Below are 21,349 nucleotides of genomic sequence, written 5' to 3'. Positions count from 1 at the left end.
ATGTGTGTGCTTGACGCAGATGGTGCGGCCGCCGTGGAGAGTCTTAGGGCAGAACTTGCCCGAGCTAAAGAACAAGCCAGCGAAAGTGATGCGGCCACCAGGAAAGCCCTTGAAGAGCTGAGAGCCGAACAGGCTGCTCATTGCCGAAGCAAGGAAGAGATGGCCGAGATGGCCGAAAAGTTAAAAAGCGCTACAGACCGTTGCAGACTTCTTGAAAAAGAAGACCAGGCGAAACAGACGGACTTAGAGAAGGCCGTTGCCAATGCCAAGGACGCGCGCTCTGCGATGAGAGCTGCGAAGGAGGAGCTGCGTCAGGCCGAACAGATTGCGGCTGGAAAGCCCTTTATGCTGCGAAGGAAATTTTGTGATCCGAAGTTTGCTCCGTTGGACCGGATGTGGAGTGTGGAGGATACCTATCTGGACTTGGCAGCGAGTGCTGCTGATGCGACCGAACACTTTCGAGATCAGAAAGATCGCAAAGTGGAAAAGCTTTTCTGGTCGCAGTTTCACAATCCAGAGCGTCCACTGGCAGTGGATGATCGTTTGGCTCAATGGGCCGAACTGAATAGGTTGTCTGGACTCGCCATGAAGTACGTCATGGGTCACCTGTGGCCGGGGAGATCGGAGCCGAAGAGTTATTTCAGCTTGGTGCAGCAATTCCTTGACGCGGTGCCGCGTATAAATGCAATGAAGAGGTCAGCATGCATAGAGGGCGCTAGGATGGCTCTTGCCCATGTTAAGACATACTGGGCAGAGATGGAGACCACCGTTGTTGCGTCCCGAGATTCGGACGAAAGCCGAGTACCCTCCGAGCACTATTTTCAGGAAGTTCTTGAAGGCGCTCGTGTAATAGAGACGCATTTCCCGAAAGATGCTATGTTATGATAGCATATGCAATTATAAAGTAATATTTTGATAAACTGTAGTGGCCTTTTTTATACTTGTGCCTCCAAGTATTGGAACACCTCCTGTGCGGCCGTTTTAAGATATATATATATATATATATATACAAAATCTGAAAGATGGCAGTCGTTGGCTTCAGCCCCCACGCACATAGTGCGGGGGTGCTTGTAGAAGACGCATTTTCACACTTAACCCAACGTCTTGGTCCTACAAAGGAGGTGATAGCGCAGCGGTCCAGGCAACCGGACTATAATGCTTTAACACTTTCACTTAGCCATAGGAGTTTGACAGTGAGACTATTTAGGTAGCCCCTTGGTGGCAACTGCGCTCGTCCGAGTTCGGGGCGCGTATGTGCCTGACCGGGAAGCGGCCCTTCGTTAAAGCGGAGGAATCCGATAGATTCCGATAGGTCATCGAGTGGCTGACCAGTCTCACGCTACATCATGACAGTCAGTTTTCGGCTTTCTCTACTGAGGTGCTCGTCCGGACGAACCGGGGCACAATCACAGTAGTTCTCCTAGTGCTACCTTAGCCGATAGAGCGGAATGTAAGGTAGCCGTACTCAGGAGCTGGGCAACCCAACATTTGACCAAAGACATGATTCGGAGCTGATGCATATAATGCCAAAACTCGCGACGCCGAACACTCCCTAAGGTGTTCGGTCTTTATGAGTGCGGGCGAAACAACACTCTTTATTAAAAAAGCCCCTAGTGTCCAGGTACGTGCAAAAATTCTGACGTGGCCACATGCCAAGACGCCAGCCTCCTCCTTGGTTATATCAGAAAGAAAAACCAGGGGATGTGTAGCAACAAGAGACAGTAAAAAAGGTTTACGCAGGGTCTTAATCTAAAAAGAATCCTTTAGGACGGGTCCCTACTGCACGTCTGCGCCTGTGTCTCCGTTGTGCCATATCCTGGACGGGCGCCGCACGACGTTCATCTGTAAAAGAGAGGAACTGAGTTGAAAACAGGTCGTGCCGAAAAAGTTTAAAATAAGCAAAGTATAAAGTAAAATATATAAGATTTGAGTTTTATTGTCTCTTATTGTATATGCGTGGAGCCCCTAGTGCGGGGGTATATGGCTTCTAGGCCTGCATCAATGATGATTTTGCACCGAACTCGTCTATCCGCGTTCGTGGTCTTGAATGACCTATTTCGAAGTTTTTTGGCTGGTGAGGCCATTTTGCTGTGGGGCTGTCAAAGCGGCCGCACAGTCCTCCGCTTGGGGAGGCGCACTTTAGTGCTTCCCCTTCACAGAGATGATGCCTCGTGGAGCCCAATTGGGACGATCGGGGATCTGTGTAGCATTTGGGGTAGTCTTCTTTTATTTTGATTCCATAGTTGGACCTTGATTGTATCTGGATGATGTAATGCTTTATTCATGTATTTGTGTGATGTGGCGAGTGTAAGCCAACTATGTATCTCTTTTCCTTTATCTATTACTTGGGTTGTGTGAAGATTACCTCACTTGCGACATTGCTTTCAATGCGGTTATGCCTCTAAGTCGTGCTTCAACACGTGGGAGATATAGCCGCATCGAGGGTGTTACAAATGATGATGCTTAATTGGGATTGAGAGGGTGTCTACACTCTCAATGTTTAACAACCACCTTGATAGTTAAATAAAATGTATTCCTTTGCAGTAGGGGAAAATTGGCTTTTCGCAAAAACATATAACCATAGAGCTTTTCCACCAGCCATATATGCATGTAGTGATAGCCATTGTTCATCATTCTCTATGGTGTGAATTTGCCAGTACATTCAATGTACTGACCCTTTGTGGCTGCAACGTCTCATGTTGTAGGATTATCTTACGACGAGTAAGTGATACGTTAGGGTTATCATTTCTACACTCAACTTTGCCGTTGGTGTTGGTGGGAATCCACAACCTTGTTACTTCCGCTATTTGGATTGAGGTAATAGTATTTACGTTATTTATACATGTGATTTACCTCTGTTATAAATCCTCGAGTACTGTGTGTGTTAGCATACCGATCCAGGGATGACACTTAAGCATAGAGACTTGATCCATTCGGGTCGGGTCGCTACAAGAAGGTATCAGAGCACATGTTGACTGTAGGACATGACCCTAGAAACTGGCAAGCCCATAGGAAAGATTTTTCTCTAAAAACTTTACTTTTCAAAAAGATCTTTTACCTCTCTTCTCTTCTGAGCTTATTCAAATATCCCCTTTTAGTGAGACCATACCCCTTTTCCCCTTTTGACCACAAAGATTCAACTGATAAGACCATCCCAAGAATTACAAGATATCGGACAACTAAGACCACTTCGGAATGAAGAGGATTTTACCATGCTTTATGGTAATGGAAACTATGATGGTTGAAGACTCCGAAGACTAGGAGAATTTGAAGGCTTTGAAGAAATTCCAGATTGGTATGACCAGGGAAGGTTACCCTTATGGAATTTGTAGGACTATTGAAGCTGTCAATACCCGAGATCAAGGTGTATCAGAGAAAGATCGAAACATGGAGCATGAGAACTCAAAATTTTGTCAAGAAAACCCTAAGGCAGGAGATATCAATTATGGAAGATAGCTCATGGCAATGATAAGGGCAGAAACACGGCTATCCCTGATGATATCGCCCGTTGATGCTATTGTCACCATGCTGAGTTAAGGATGCATTTCTTCAGAATGGATTGGATGGAAGAAGGTTGATGGAGCATCTATCAGCAAAAGGTGAACTTTTAACCTTAGCTGGTGTATCGCCAGAATCTGGTGTAATTCATCAAGAAGTTTAAGGTGGACTTGTAGGAAGTTGTATATGACAAGGAAGCATTTCGTGAAGAACTCAGGAACCAGAAGCTGAAAGTAGCCAAGCTGGAGGAGCTACAACCTCGAGATACTGGAGTTTTGTCAGGAACTGAAGGACAGTAGGACCATGGCTCATGCCAAGGGTGTTGAAACCCAAAAGTTTGGAATGCAACTCCAGAAATATTAAAGGACGTCACAAGAGATTTCGCGTCAACAGAGATGATCTAGCAAAAGAATTTTAGAAGGACAAGCATGATCAAAAGAAGCCATTAGAGACATGAACAAGACTTGAAGAGTTTGATGACTTTGAAGATTTATTAACCTTTAGAAGACCAAAACCCTGTTATATACTTACGTTAGATGCGACATTTGTGAGCTATCATTTGTTTGATGTTTTTTCGACAGCCACAAATAAAATCTATCTTTTCAAAAACTATTGGTTGTATTGTGTGTATCCCTCCCTATCTCTCTCTCTCACCCAAAAACCCTTGGACCCAATAGAGGATGCATGGAGATGAGCTTGTATTTTCTGGACCGATGATTCAATTGGAGACGGGCCGATGGATTCAGAACATGGAGGATCACATGAAGAATAACCCTATAGTCGGAAAGGATATGACCCAGCATGCTCTTCAATGCTTTGAAAGAGGTGCCGCTACTTGGTGGAGGATGTACCAAACCATCAATGGATGGCAAGGAGTAACCACTTGGAAAGAATTTAAGTTGACTGTGCCAAAGTCTCGGTTTGTGTCCCAGAAGTTGAAACCTTATGGAAAGGATATGAAGAAACCTTGTGCATGCAAGATTTGTGGAGAAATAAGACACACCCATAAAGAACACAAGGATGAATGCCCTAATTGTGAAGGAAGTCACCCAGTTGAAGAATGCCCAACTAGGCAGATTACTTGTTTCTTGTGTGAAGGGACTACCCACTATCCTGCTCAGTGTCGCATTTACCCCATGGTACAATGAACCATCCAGCAGAAGAAAGAAGTAATGAAAGGAGCCCTCATGGAAATTTTAGAAGAAACTGTGATGAAGGAAGAGGTGGAGGACACACCTAAAGAGGACCCGAGTAAACCCTGCACTAAGTCTTGCTATTCATGTGGAGAAGGACACATCTCCCAAAATTGTTTGAATGGTCTAGTATAATTCCCGACAGAGGAAGTAGACTATGACCCACAAGAAATAGAAGCCATGATTGGCATGGAAAGGTCCAGGGAGGGAAGAAGATTGGATCCCAGGAAGGACCTGAGTCATATCACCTGTTACAGGTGCAAGGAGTCAGGGCACTACCTCAGCAGTTGCCCAAAAAGGAAGCCAAGGACCCAAGGATGCTATATAATCACAAGGAAACCTCAGGAGTTGTCAGAAGTAATATGTTTTCGTTGTAATGGAGCAGGGCACTTTGCCAGAGAATGCCTCAAGGAGAAGGAGACTTTTGCTAGATAATTGAGTTTGCAACAAAAGAAATGGAGTAGTAGAAGTGAGAATATTTTCTTTTATATCGAGGTGTTGAGTTGAGATTTTAATCAATTGAGAGTGAATAAAGTTAGCATCGTTGGTACTGATATGGATTTTATGAGTTGGTACTCTATGAAGAAGATTTTGACCATTTTTGAGGATATAAGAAATATGGTCTATGGAAGATTTATGCATTTTAAGGGTGGTAGTACCCTGTAAGAACCCTTGACCCCTGGAAAAGATAAGGATACTCCACTGAGTGGATTTCGGACAAAATGAATATGAGTTTTGTCTCGATATGTGTGATACCCCAAGAGTATGTGGGATGAAGTTGGAGACCGTCAGTTGTTTGGACCAAATGTGATCAAGGAGTCAGAAGAGAATGTTAAGTTGATTCGAGATAGACTGAAGGTAGCTCAGTCCAGGCAGAGGAGATATGCAGACTCAAAAACTCAAGGAGGTAGTCTATGAGATTGGAGACAGAGCATGTCTTCGTCCCCTCTGCGAGGAGTTAAACGATTTTTAGTTAAGATAAAGTTAGCCCCGAGATTTGTAGGACCATACCGAGTTTTGGAGCGTATGGGAGAAGTGGCGAACAAGTTGGAGTCACCCGAAGGACTGTCAGGAGTTCAGGATGTGTTTCACGTTTCCCAGTTGAAGAAGTGCCATCCAGAGATGGCCAATATTCCCATGTAAGGACGCTTGACCCTGGAAAGGATAATGATGTTCCACGAAGTGAATATGGACTTCATGAGTATAAGTTTTTTTATCTCGGTATGTGGGATATCCCATGAGGATGAAGAGATGAATTACTATTGGATATAAAGGAGGTATGATGTTAGAAATATGGATCAATGGAAATTCCATGATGAGTCTGAGTAATCGTGCATGTCCTAGTTTGGTGCCAATAGAAGGAAGGAAGACAGTATAATTGGATGGATTTAAGAATACTAAGAAGTTGGAAGTTGGAATAATGATCAGTTGCCCCTAGGATGAGCTCAAGGATTACAAGTAATGAGATGGGCCATAACCCACAGGCCCCAGGACCCGCCAAGGAGCAAGCACACTCTTGTTGAAGGAAAAACCCTGGAAGAAGTTACGATTTAATCGATAGACGATCTTATAGGAGTAACGCCAAACCTGAGAGTTGTGAAGGAACGATAGATGTTTGTCTGGCTTGTAGAATCTATGGATATATCCGAACTAGGTTCGTCGACAAGAGAAATTGTGCAATGCTTGTGAGTATGACCGAGTGTTAGAATGCGAGATTCGCTAAACCGTATACAAGGTAATGATTTGGGTGCGGGATGGATTGATCACCATACCGACTTACTCTTATTATTCGCCTTGCTATGTGGGATGGTAAATCTGAGTGACTTACCTATAGTAAAGAGACGACGATCAAAACCCTGTTTAAACCTTAGAATGGTAAGAATGTTTCCCCTTGTACAAGGCAGTTTTTGCCAACCGTAGGTTATACGGTGAGGATCAACTCAGACCCATTTCCTACAGGAGAAACCCTAAACTGTTGACCACCATGAGATATCGATAGTTGTTTAGTATTGGCGCCAGACCCGTCAGCTAAGAAGACCCAGTCTCGGAATAACCTTACCAGGTTGAAAGTACAGAAGAATTGAGGAAAAGGTTATGCCGCTGCCGGAAGAGCCAGAGAAGGAATTATCCTTACGAGCTAAGAAGATCGGCCCTATCAAGAATAAGGATGGAGTATATGAGTATTGATGGGACCGTAACGATGTTTTTAAGGGTGGTAGCACCCAGACCCCGGTGATGATCGATGGATTTTGAGAAGACCCCCAAACCCTAACCTTTTCTTGCTAGCCTCTCCGAATCTCGAGGACAAGATTCATTTTAAGGGTGGTAGGTTTGTAACATCCCAAAATTCTAAATTTTGGAATGTTATAATAAATAGATAGATTTGATTGATTGTTATGTGATTGATTGACCGAAAGTGAGTGATATTCGAAACTTTTGAAAGTTAAATGAGAGGGAATAAAAGGACTTCCCCAAACTTTCATCTTTGCTTTCTGATTTCCGTGAATTCAAATTATTTTCATCACAAAACCCTGGAGAGAAGATGACATGACTTCTTCCATTTATTTAAATGAAAAGGGGTTTTGAAAAGATTTGAATTTTATTTGGAAATATTTCCAATTCTGAAACTTTAAGCGACTCAATGATTTTCACGAGAGAAGATAAAATTACTTCTTCAAAACATATGAAATATGAGTTGGGAGTTTCAAGGATCAAATTCAAAGTCCTTTTGAAATTATTTTCAATTTGGAGTTGTTTGAGTTTTATTCAAATTATTTTTATTCAAAAATAGAATATATGGAAAATAGGGTAACATGATTCCCTACATTAGAAAATTGGAGAAAAATTAATTTGAAATCATTTTGGTATTTTTAAAATGATTTTTATTGCATTTTATTAGGCCAATAGCACTCTTTGAATTATCTGAATTTGTGTGGATTTTATTTGGCATTATAAAAATGTCCATGTTGTAGAAAATCTTTTTCTGCAAATTTTGGTATATTATATGCCTATATAAGATTTTTATTTCTATTTGTTTTTATCTGTTTTGTTTGTCTGAAAAAAAATCTTTATTTAAAAAAACTTCTTCTTCGCCGACTGGGCCGGCCCAGCACCCAACCGGGCCAGACCGAGCGAGCCCAGCCGACCGCGTCGTCTCCCTCCTCGCGTAGGAAACCGCCGGCCGCACGCCTCCCGAGCGCCGACCTCGGCGTTCGTGTCCGCTCCGGCCTCCTCTGTCCCCTGCTCCAAGCTTAGTGCCACCCCCTCTCCTCTATATAATACGGAGCCCCGGGCCCCGCCTCTCTCTCTCCCCGCATCTCGCCGCCTCCCGCCGCGATGCACCACCGCCGCCGCGCCACACTCGCCGCCGTCCCCCGCCCTGCGCCGCATGCGTCGCGCCACCGCCACCGCGCCGCTCTCCGCCACCGATGCCGCCGCCTCGCAGCCATCCCCGGAGCCGCCGGCTTGCCTCGCCCGCTCGCCGGAGCCGCACGGCCCTCGCCGGAGCTCGAACAGATCCGCCGCCGCCGGGTTTTTTCGACCGAACCGATAAACCGCCCAGCCCGGTTATTTCTTTTAGGGTTTAGGTTTTTTCTCGGTTTTATTTTAAAAACCCCGGTTTAGTTTTTTTAGTTAGAGCTATTCAAAGAACGTTCTCTGCTTAGAACTAGTTAGCGAACGTTCATTATTTAGTCTTTTCTTTTTCTGTTAATTTTAGCCAAGGACCCATATGTAATTAGTTTCTTCACAGTTTAGCCCCTGATCTTCAATCTATCACATCTTTTTACCCGTTTATCCAAATCCAACGAAACCAACGCTCACGTCTTCGCTATGATCTCCTCTATCCAGTAATCCAACTCAAACATGTTTTTGAAAGTTTAAAATTTGAATTAGACCAGATTTGTATTCTAACTTTGTTTGATCATAACTTGAGTTTCGTAGCCCTGTTTGAGTTGATTCTTTTTGCAAATCGAAGCTCTTGACCTAAACTTTATGATAAGGCCAAATTCACATAATTTTGGTACTGTTATAAATTGTTTTATGTTGCAAGAGTTATTTGCTTGGTTTTGAAGTTTTCCGAATCGTCTTTTTATGACCTTTCTGATCTTTTGAGTGATTGCTTATGTGTGGTTCTATTGCTTGCGTATGATAGATTGACCGGAGTGTGATGAGTAGAACTACCAAGAGTTATGAGTGCGAATCATCTTCATCAACATTGCAGGCAAGTTCACACTTTGATCATATTCCTTTCATACCCAATTTTTATGCATTAGTTGCAACCTCAAACATTGCATGAGTAGGATTGATAACATGTGGGTATTGGAAAGTAGTTGATGAGGTAGGAACCTATTGCCCTGCATTCAAACCTTGTGAGTTACTATTACGTTGCTTATATTTCTATGCTATGCTCGTAGACGTGGATTGGGTTTGAGAGTATTCATGACAGATGTGAGATTGTTAATTAATAGTTTACTTAAGGTGGCAACTTTAACACACATCTGGGTGGATTAAGGCACGTGGGTATTCCAGCGATTGCTTGTTTTTCTTTATGGACCGCCACCCAGGCTCAAAGGGATCATGAGATTATTCATGCTGGAAACTTCTGTGTGCATCCACAAGCTACTATGGGCTCTAGCATAGTTGATTAAGTCGTGCGAACTCTTACAGTGGTAGACTAGCAGATGTAGGGGAAAGTAGGTGTAACGGTCTACCCGATCGTAAGGTGCTAGCGCTTCTGAAATACTATGTCTCGGTCATCCATTTCTCAAACACCATGTAGTGCGAGAATCCCAACGGAGGAGATCGAGTCTTGTGGGGAAAAGTGCGCAAACCTCTGCAGAGTGTATAAAGTAATCATGATTAGCCGTGTCCCCGGTTATGGACGTCTTGAGTATCTAGTACATGGATTATCATATGAATCTCATCATGTGACTTTAATTAATTTTGCTGGGTTATAATGATGATGCTTAATTGGGATTGAGAGGGTGTCTACACTCTCAATGTTTAACAACCACCTTGATAGTTAAATAAAATGTATTCCTTTGCAGTAGGGAAAAATTGGCTTTTCACAAAAACGTATAACCATAGAGCTTTTCCACCAGCCATATATGCATGTAGTGATAGCCATTGTTCATCATTCTCTATGGTGTGAATTTGCCAGTACATTCAATGTACTGACCCTTTGTGGCTGCAACGTCTCATGTTGCAGGATTATCTTATGACGAGTAAGTGATACGTTAGGGTTACGATTTCTACACTCAACTTTGCCGTTGGTGTTGATGGAAATCCACAACCTTGTTGCTTCCGCTATTTGGATTGAGGTAATAGTATTTACGTTATTTATACATGTGATTTACCTTTGTTATAAATCCTCGAGTATGGTGTGTGTCAGCATACCGATCCAGGGATGACACGTAAGCACAGAGACTTGATCCATTCGGGTCGGGTCGCTACAGTTAAAGGTCGTCAGAAAATTTCCGGCTTAAAAAGAAAGATTCATGTTTAAAGTCCGGCTCAAGGGAAAGCTATATCCCACAAAGCTTTGAAGCTCTCAGTAGCCGGTTGAAGAATTTCCGGTTAAAAAAGAATACTCTCTCACAAGTTCGAGTTCTCAGGAAAAATTAAAGGAACCAAAGAGAGTCTGTTACAAAAGCACAAGCTCAAACATAGGTACTCCTTGAGCACAGCTCACAACATCATTTGGGGGCTTCCTATTCAAACATAGGTGTATTCACTAAAGAGAACATAGCGTTACTACCCTCTTGATCCGGCTATCAAGCCAATATTATCATAAGAGCACAGCTCTGGTTACTTCGGTAATCCGGCTATTAAGCCAATATTATCATAAGGGGCCAAAGAGAGTCTGTTGCACATCACAGCTCAAACATGGGTATCCCTTGAGCTCAGCTCACAATATCACTTGGGGGCTATGTTCGAACCATAGTCACACCTCTTGATAGGCTTAAGGCCACCAGGAAAATCACTTGGGGGCTCTGGTCGTATCCGAACCATAGCTACACCTCTTGATAAGCATAAGGACACTAGGAAAATCAATTGGGGGCTTGGTCGTATCCGAACCATAGTTACACCTCTTGATAGGCATAAGGCCACCAGGAAAATCACTTGGGGGCTATGGGTTCAAACCATAGTTACACCTCTTGATAGGCATAAGGGCACTAGGGAAGTCACTTGGGGGCTTGGTCATATTCGAACCATAGCTACACCTCTTGATCGGCGCAATGCCACAATTATGACTACTTGGGGGCTCTGGTCGTATCCGAACCATAGCTTAAACCCTCTTGATCATACATATACATCATCATATATTGCATCATACATTGCATCATCATTACGTTATCATAGCATGTATCATATGTGCATGGATATACCGACTTATATGGCAGGAACCGGGTTTTCAAACCAGGTTATATTATTCAAATCTTTAAATAGCCAACATGGCTGGATTTTTATTATGGTTATCAATAACCAATATTATGATTGAGGTTTTCAAAGTCGCTTCAGCGCAATGGATATAATTTATTCTATAATGGAAGGATTAGTCCCGAGTCGCTGCAGGCTTACGACCCGGCACTTAGGGGCTACATTATTCAAATTGGAATTACATCAAATACACAAGTCTCATGTTGCTGCAAGCATGCACCATGAAACTTGGGGGCTAATGCAAAGTCATTGTTTGCTCATCTTATTAAAGACCCGACTCATCACATCGTAATGAGCCGGCCCTTGGGGGCTACCAATTGCTCCTGTCAACAAATCAAGGTACACAAATTTTCATCTATTATTGAAGGATCCACTGCTCAGTTGGTAAAGCACAAAGCTCTCAACCTTGTGGACGTGGGTTCAAGCCCCATGATGGGGGTTACATCGTATAATGTTATTCTCAATGAAGTATACATAAAGTCCCAGCTCAATATTATCTTATTGAGCCGGCCCTTGGGGGCTACACATTGCTACTCAAGTTTACGTGATCATATTTACAAAGTCCCTGCTCATTATCGCATAATAACCCGGCCCTTGGGGGCTACACTGGTTGAAGTTTTTATGAACATAACACAATTTCAAGTCCCAGGTTGCTGCAAGCATGACAACCCGGCACTTGGGGGCTATATATGTGGAATACTCAGTTCTGACTAGTGATTGAGATGAACAACCTGGATTTCTTCAAGCTTGTGACATTCATATTGAAGCAAGTCTTAAGTTGTTGCTATGCTACCTTCTTAAGACTTGGGGGCTACAAGTGATAGGCATATAAGAGGTATATTTTCAAAACTGATGTTAACAAATAGTTCTGATCCGGTGCCATCAATATTCTTAAACCGGTAAGTTCTACATTCTTAAACCGGCAAGTTCTACATTCTTAAACCGGCTGAAGATCAAATGAGAATTTCAAAGGCCAATATTTTTGTTAAGCATTGGGAGCTGAAGTCAAAGGAGTTATTCTTCACAATATTTCTCTGTGACAAACCAATATCAGCAAATTGATTATGAAGCTGGCCTATTGACTCGGATTTTATAGAAGAAGGAAGTGACAAGGATTTAAGGATGATCAGGATCATTTTAACATGGATAAATCCAAATTAAACTGGGGGCTAATGTCAGGGGTATACCCCGTGGTATGATCCGGCCGGAGTTATAACCCGACTGGGACTTAGTAAACCGACAAGTGTTAAGGCAGGTGGTAAACCGGTTGGTGTTAAGTCAGACGGTAAACCGGCAGGTTGTTAAACCGGCTGACAGTTAAGACAGACAGGTAAAATAGGCAGTTAACCCAAACGGTAAACCGGATGGTTGTTAAACCGGCTGACAGTTAAGACAGGAGTTAAGTCAGATGATAACTCAGCAAACATTCTTAAACCGGCACCAGTTAACTCCCGGCAGGCAGTGGTAACTGGGTTGCCAGGAGTTATGAAGCCCGAGACATTATGAAGCCTGAGACATTATGAAGCCCCAAGATGTTAAGAAGCCCAAGAAGAGAAGTCATAATAGTTAAGTCTTAAGTCCAAGTTGGACTCTACATGTAACCCGCTCCTTCAACATATATAAGGAGGGGCAGGGCTCCCCAAAGAGGGACAAGTAAGAAGAAACAATCTTAAAGGGTTAGGGTTAACTAGGAGAGTCGGTTTACGGCGACTTCCTCGTGATCATAATGAGAGATAGCCTCAAACAGCACGTAGGGTTGTTACCGGATGATGTTTCCCGGGGCCCGAAGCTGTCTAAACCCTTGTCTTGTGTTGCGTCTCTTGATTCCACTCAACCCCTCTCAAGCTACCACATAGATGCGTTGGCCTCACGACTAAGTCCTCACACTAGGACATCTGCCGTGACGATTCTACGACAGTTGATGTCAAGCAATAATCATATCCGCAACTGGACTTTGATGAAGGAAGTCATGAGGCGCCGTTTTGTTCCATCATACTATGAGAGGCAATTGTACAAGCGATTGCAGGGGCTCACTCAAGGTTCCCGCACTGTTGAGGAGTACTATAAAGAGATGGAGGTGCTGCTAATTCGGACAAGGACCCGTGAAAGTGATGTGCCGAAGATGGCGAGATTTTTACATGGGCTAAATGATGAAATATCAGATTTTATAGAGATGTTTCCTTATGATACATTACAAGATGTGGTACATCAAGCTATAAGAGTTGAGAAGAAGAATATGTGTAATGGTCGTACTTGTGCTTTCCAAGGCCACACCACCACACGCTCATGGCAGCGAGCACAACAGCCATATGGTTCTCAGTTTGAGGGTGCACCACCTAGACACCCACATGCCTCAATGGCTTCCGCACCTACTATTCACAATCAAGATAAGAGGTCATCAGCTACAACAGGAGTATCCTCTGCTTAACCTCCAAAAAAGAGTTCTACATGCAACAGTGACATTCAGTGCCACAAGTGCAAAGGAAGAGGTCATATTTCTTCGGAATGTCCAAGCAAAAGAACCATGATCATCAATGAACGAGGTGAATGGGAAAGTGACCCTGAATGTGGCAATGATGAAGTGGAAGAGGAGCAAGGTTAGGAACTAGGAGGAACTATTTTATCTCATGAGGAACTTGATGGAGAAGCTTTGGTTGTATGTCACTCACTTAACACCCAGGTTGTGGAGGAGGAAAAGGGGCAGCGGCATAATCTTTTCCACACCCGTTGCCTTATCAACTCAAAGATATGTCGAGTGATTGTTGATAGTGGCAGCTTTAACAATATTGCAAGTACGGAGATGGTCGAGAAGCTTCAATTGCAAACAAAAACGTCACTCACACCCATACCGCATGCAATGGCTGAATGAGTGCGGCGCAATTAAGGTGATTAGCAGCGTGCAAATACCATTTTCAATAGGGACATATCAGGATGATGTTGAGTGTGATGTAGTGCCGATGCACGCTTGTCACTTGCTTCTTGGGCGACCGTGGTTGCATGACCGTGATGTGCAAATCAGCGGGCATGCAAATCGCTTATGTTTTGTCCATGGAGGGGAACATTTCACTTGGCTGCCCATGACACCGGAGGAAGTATATCTTGATGAGATGAAAAGAAAGGGAAAGAAAAAGGGAGAGAGTGGTAATACACAACGAGCGAGCCACCAACATAGTGAGGGAGTGTTTCCACAACCAAAAGCTCCACAACCAAATATGACCAAGCCCTGGGAAAAACAGGGATTAGTTATGATGGCTAGGAAAAGGGATCTGCGGGAATTGAGAGAACCTAATACTCCATTCTTTGTATGTAACACCCCGGATGTAATTTACCTTATATGTATCCCAACTCTTGCCGTTTCCGGCCTAAGTTATTTTATTTTTCCTCGGGTTCGGGTTTTTGTCTCCGTGTGTTGTTGTCGTTGTCATGCACCTCATATCATGTCATCATGTGCATTGCATTTGCATATGTGTTCGTCTCATGCATCCGAGCATTTTCCCCGTTGTTCGTTTTGCATTCCGGCGCTCCTATCTCCTCCGGTGGTCCTTTCTACCTCTTTTCCTGTGCGGGGGTTAAACATTTCCGGATTGGACCGAGACTTGCCATGCAGCCTTGGTTTAATACCGGTAGACCGCCTGTCAAGTTTCGTACCATTTGGACTTCGTTTGATACTCCAACGGTTAACCAAGGGACCGAGAAGGCCTCGTGTGTGTGTTGCAGCCCAACACCCTTCCAATTTGGCCCAAAACCCACCAAAATTATCTCCATCATCTAGAGCGTTCGATCACGATCGCGTGGCCAAAAACCGCACCTCATTTGGAGTCTCCTAGCTCCTCCTATGCCTATATATAGAACCCCCTCTGAAATTCCCGGGTCAAACCCTAGCCCCTTCTCCCACCGCGCGCCGGACGTGTCCGACTTGCAGCTGCCGCCGCCCCGCGCCCTATCGCGAGTCGCCACCTGTCCCGGGGCGGGACCGCATCGCCGCCGGCCCGCCGGGCCTAAGGCCGACCCTCTCCTCCCACGTATGGGCCCCGCCTCCTTCCTCCCGAGCGCCGCCCGCGCCCGAAGGAGCCTCGCCGCGCCGCCGTTGTCGTCCCTCGCGCCGGCCGCCTCCGCCATGCAGCTCGTCGGCCGGACTCCGGCGACCTCGGCGACCGTGCATCTACAGTGTTCTCAGATCTGGATCTGGATCCCAAAGGGTTGACTTTCCCCGAAACCCTAGATATTTTGCGTTTTTCATCATGCTATACTTTGCACCCGTAACTACATTTTGAGTGTGTAGCATATCAAAATGTTCGTCTCAGAGAGCACATCATTTCATCTCATTGCATCATTTTCATTTGAGCTCATCTTGATGCCCGAAATGCTGTTGGAAGAGAGCTATTTGAGATAATTGTCATATCTGCTGCACCAAATAGCTATTTGTCATTTTTGCCATGATTAATGTGTGCATGATATGCTCCTGAGCTCTACATGTGTTTTGTTAGATGCCATGCCATCTTTGCAGAGGTGCTTACCATTTATTTTTGTGACATGTGTGGTGACTAGCACAAGCTTGCAAAGTAGTGCATTCATTAATCCTGATTTTAGGGTCTTAGAATTTCTCTAAGTCCTTGATCTGATTTTATCAATATGCCATATGTTCATGTTGTTTCCTAGTGATCCGTGCCTCTTTTGAGGATGATCAGTAAGGATGATTTGTTAATATTGTGGTGCTCTATCCATCCATGTCTTTGTTTGCAATTATGGAGCACCCTAGCTTGAGTCAATCGAGCTCTACTTTTGCTATTTCGTGAATCCTGGCAGATTGTTGACTCGTTAGCGATTTTGCCGAGGATGTTGTTGTTGATCCGTGCATGCTATGTTGTTGTTCTTGCCATGCCTAGCTTCTATGATATGTATTCTTGATGGTTGTATGCTTTGTGTGTCATGCCTTGCTCTGTAGTGAGTTCATCGAGCTCGTAAACATGCCTATTCGTTAACATATTTGCATGCTCCAGTTTTTCACTAAGTCTGTAATCTGATTATGTTTTTTGCCATGTTCACATGCTTGCAGTTGTATTTTCTGATCCCTTTTGGCTCAAGGTCACTAAGGGACTTCTGTTAAGTGCTTTGAGTATCTTCATGTCATGCCTTGTTTTGCCATGTTAAGTTCCTGTAGCATATAGTTTTCATGCTCCAAAGTGTGCTACCTGATCTGAAATTCCAGACTTGTGTTAATTTCACTAAGTCTGAAACCTGTTATCGTTTGCATTTTTGCCATGCTTGTTTGAACCTGTTAATGGATGAATTAGCCGTAGCTCAGTGTTCATCTTTTGTCAAGCATCATTAGAGGATCCCTGCCATGTATTTTGTCATCGTGTTTGAGTGGTGTAGCATAATTATCTTGATGCATTTAGATGGCTACTTGCTGTTTATCGCCGACCGTTGCCATATTTGTTTTGCTTGCCATTTCCAAACCGTGCGTCCGATTCCGATGATCTTTATATCGATTTCAAACGAAATCACCTCACTTTTCCAGTGGCACTCTTGGATTTCCAAGTGGAGGCCAGGTCCAATCATTCCTTGACAAATCTTGCATATGCATCACATATCGCATCCTGCATAGCATACCATGTTTGCATCATGTTGTTGGAGCATTGCACGTGGTTGATTGTGTTCCTTTTGCTTGTTTGTCTTGTTTGGGTAGAGCCGGGAGACGAGTTCGCTAATGAGGAGCCCGTTGAGTTTGCTTACGAGGATCAAGTCAACTCTGACAACTTTGCAGGCAAGATGATCATACCCTCGAAATCACTTCTATCTTTGCTTGCTAGATGCTCGCTCTTTTGCTATGCCTATGCTATGATGCCTACCACTTGCTTATCATGCCTCCCAAATTGCCATGCCAAACCTCTAACCCACCATGTCCTAGCAAACCGTTGATTGGCTATGTTACCGCTTTGCTCAGCCCCTCTTATAGTGTTGCTAGTTGCAGGTGAAGATTGGAGATCGTTCCTTGTTGGAACCTTGTTTATTTGTTGGGCTATCATTATATTATCTTGTTATCTTAATGCATCTATATACTTGGTAAAGGGTGGAAGGCTCGGCCTTTTGCCTAGTGTTTTGTTCCACTCTTGCCACCCTAGTTTTCGTCATATCGGTGTTGTGTTCCCGGATTTTGCGTTCCTTACGCAGTTGGGTGATAATGGGAACCCCTTGACAGTTCGCCTTGAATAAAACTCCTCCAGCAATGCCCAGCCTTGGTTTTACCATTTGCCACCTAGCCTCTTTTTCCCTTGGGTTTCCGGAGCCCGAGGGTCATCTTTATTTAAACCCCCTGGGCCAGTGCTCCTCTGAGTGTTGGTCCGACCGAGTAGACTGCGGGGCCACCTCGGGGCAACTTGAGGTTTGGTTTTACTCGTAGGATGTCTCATCTGAGTGTGCCCTGAGAACGAGATATGTGCAGCTTCTATCGGGATTTGTCGGCACATTCGGGCGGTGTTGCTGGACTTGTTTTACCATTGTCGAAGTTGTCTTGTAGAACCGGGATACCGAGTCTGATCGGAATGTCTCGGGAGAAGGTATATCCTTCGTTGACCGTGAGAGCTTGTGATGGGCTAAGTTGGGACTCCCCTACAGGGATTTGAACTTTCGAAAGTTGTGCCCGCGGTTATGGGCAGATGGGAATTTGTTAATGTCCGGTTGTAGATAACTTGAACCTTAACTTAATTAAAATGAATCAACTGCGTGTGTAACCGTGATGGTCTCTTCTCGGCGGAGTCCGGGAAGTGAACACGGTGTTGGAGTAATGTTTGCCGTAGGTTGTTCTATAGTTCTTCGTTCGTGCTTTGCCTTCTCTTCTCGCTCTCTTTTGCGAACAGGTTAGCCACCATATATGCTAGTCGCTTACTGCAGCTCCACATATTACCTTGCCTTACCTATAAGCTTAAATAGTCTTGATCGCGAGGGTGCAAGATTGCTGAGTCCCTGTGGCTCACAGATTACTTCCAAACCAGATGCAGGGACCGATGATTCTGTTCCAGATGATGCGCTTGAGCTCAAGTGGGAGTTCGACGAAGACTCACGCCATTACTATGTGTCTTTCTCTGATGATCAGTAGTAGTGCCCAGTTGGGGCGATCGGGACCGTGTCGCATGTTGGGGTTGATCTTTTATTTTGCTACCGTAGTCAGACCATGAGTGTATTGGATGATTGTAATGTTATTTATATATTTGTGTGACGTGGCGAGTGTAAGCCAACTATGTACCTCTTCCCCTATTATCTATATTACATGGGTTGTTGTGAAGATTACTTACTTGCGACATTGCTTTCAATGCGATTATGCCTCTAAGTCGTGCTTCGACACGTAGGAGATATAGCCGCATCAAGGGCGTTACAAGTTGGTAATCAGAGCCTTCCCCGACCTTAGGAGCCCCCCTGCTTGACCGAATTAGCTGACGAGTTGAGTCTAGAAAAATGTTTTGAGTCATCTAGGAATTATATATCAGAGAGTTTAGGAATTATTTTTACTCCCCAGTCCCTTCATCGCTCTGGTAAGGCATCCTGACGTAGAGTTTTGACTCTTCTCTTCTCAAATTTCACTAAAAAAATTTAGGATCACGCGGGTATCTTGGAATCGTTCCGATCGATTTGTGACGAGAACATTGTTCTTGGTGCCTCCTGTCATTTAGGGGTTGTGGCAGTGTCCCGGGGAGTTGAGCTCCGAGGTGTTATCGTCACAATTTTATCGTTGTAGTTTTGGAATACCTGAGTTTAGTTCGCCGACATCGAAAATCTCTTTTATGCAGTTGTTGGTGAGATAACCTCGACGCCACCTAGTACTGGGGCGGGAGTTCGGGAGTATTGCCATAACTTGTATAACGGATGCTTTTCGAAGGTTGAGGTAGACGATTTCCGAAGTTTTTCTCGGTTATGTGTTGAAGGATGGATACAGCTGGATGTAGGATTTGCTAGATTTGGGTGAGATATTATGCTTCCCCTGTATCCCCAACACCTGATTGCATAACCGGAAAGGTTCGGGAGTTTTATAGGTGGGAATTCTTGTAGCTCTAGTTCTTCTTCCATGGATATTTCGTTTGAGATTGGGTGATCCTTACCGAGTATTCGTTCTTGTTCCGTACCTTGTTGATTTTATTCTTCTACATCAATTCTAAGTGGCTTCTCAATCTATGGATATGTGACCATTTCAATTGGAATGCATTCGTTCATTTTGTTCGGATGTGAAGACTATATGTTGCAATTTCAACATGTTTGATTCAGCTTCAATATTTGTCTATCTATGTGCTAATGGATGTCAACCTCTTCAGGATGGCTCCTCCAACGAGCACGACTCCGAATCCTGATCCGCCACCACCACCTCCACCTCCGGAGGCATGGCAAGCTGTGATGGCCGCTATCAATGCAAACACGCAGCTGATCATGCAACTTCTTCAAGAGCGCAACCAAGTGAACCAAGGCAACCGGGGCAACAATCAGAATCACTTTGCTACACTCAACCAGTTCCTTGCTAACCAGCCAAAGACCTTCAGCAATTGCGTTGAGGCAACTGACGCTGATGATTGGCTCGTGGACTTGTGCAAGCATTTCGAGTGCAGTAACGTCAGGCCTGAGGACTTTGTCAAGTTCGCTTCCTTCCAACTCAAAGACCAAGCTGCAGAATGGTTTCAGCAGTACAAAGATTCCAGAGGAGGCCGTGTGATTACCTGGGATGAATTCCGTCAAGACTTCAAAGCTCATCATATTCCTCAGAGCGTGGTTGAAAGCAAGCGTGAGGAATTCCGCAACCTGAAGCAAGGCTCTATGTCTGTCTACGATTACAACAAGATGTTTCAGAAGCTCGCCCGCTTTGCTAAGCAGGACGTCCCTAACGAGAAGAGCATGATATACCAGTTCAGGGGTGGTCTCAGAGAAGAAATCCAGCTAGCTCTCGTTCTCTTTGAGCCCAGGAGGTACGATGAGTTTTACAACATGGCATTGAAGCAAGAGGCTGCTCAATTGAAGTGTGATGCTTCCAAGAAGCGAGTCAGAGACGCTGCTCCTTCTTCCTCAACTCAAGTGGCTAAGCAGCAGAAGTATTGGCTTCCTCCTCCTCCGTTCCGTCAGCCTTATCAGCAGAAGAGCAAAGGTGGCAGTGGATCTTCCCACCCACCCAACCCTGGCTTTCAGAACAAGACTTCGTCTCAAGCTTCAAGATCGAGTGCTCCGTATCACCGTCCGCTCTCGGAGGTCACGTGCAACAAGTGCCAACAGAAGGGTCACTATGCCAACAAATGCTTCAATCAGAGGCGTCTCCCTCCTCCTCCTCCTGCGAGATCGGCAAGTACAGCTGTGGTCAAGCATAACCCCAAGCACGCCAAGGTCAACTTGATGAATGCAGCTCAGGCAGAGGACTCGTCAGATGTCATCATGGGTAACCTTCCTGTTAACGATGTTCCTGCAAAAGTACTTTTTGATACTGGTGCATCGCATTCTTTCTTGTCATGCCCATTTGCATCGAAGCACAATGTTGATACTGAGGTTATGCCCAAAGCCATGCAAGTTGTTTCTCCCGGCAAGCTTTTGACTTCTAGTTTGGTTGCTCCCGATGTCTCTATCACGTTGGGCGACTACAAGTTTCTGTCCTCTCCGGTGGTTCTTGGAAACTCGGATATTGATCTTATTCTCGGAATGGATTGACTTTCTAAGCACAAGGCCATCTTGATTGTGCTGCCAGGCAGATTCAATTGACTCATTCGTTTGAGGAGGTAATTGTCTTTGCCGCTCGGGATGATACCATCCGTATGTTTTCTCTCAATGAGAAGGGTGAACTGGATGCCATCTCTCAAATTCCAGTCATTTGCGAATATCAAGACCTTTCCAAAAGAGCTTCCAGGAATGCCTCCGCATCGGCCAGTTGAATTCGTCATCGATCTTGAGCCTGGCACGGAACCGATTTGTAAACGTCCTTACAAGCTCGTACCTGAAGAGTTGAAGGAGCTAAAGAAGCAACTCGATATTCAAGAGCGAATGGGTCTCATGCGACCTAGTTCTTCTCCATGGGGTTGTGGAGTACTTTTTGTGAAGAAGAAGCATGGAACGGACCGACTTTGTGTTGACTACCGTCCATTGAACAAGAAGACTATCAAGAACAAGTACCCACTTCCGAACATCAACGAGCTGTTCGAACAACTCAAAGGTGCCCAAGTATTCTCCAAGCTTGATCTCCGTATGGGTTATCA

Source organism: Triticum aestivum, chromosome 5A (assembly GCF_018294505.1).
Source record: "Triticum aestivum cultivar Chinese Spring chromosome 5A, IWGSC CS RefSeq v2.1, whole genome shotgun sequence".
NCBI lineage: Eukaryota > Viridiplantae > Streptophyta > Magnoliopsida > Poales > Poaceae > Triticum > Triticum aestivum.
Note: the sequence above shows the minus strand (reverse complement) of the source record.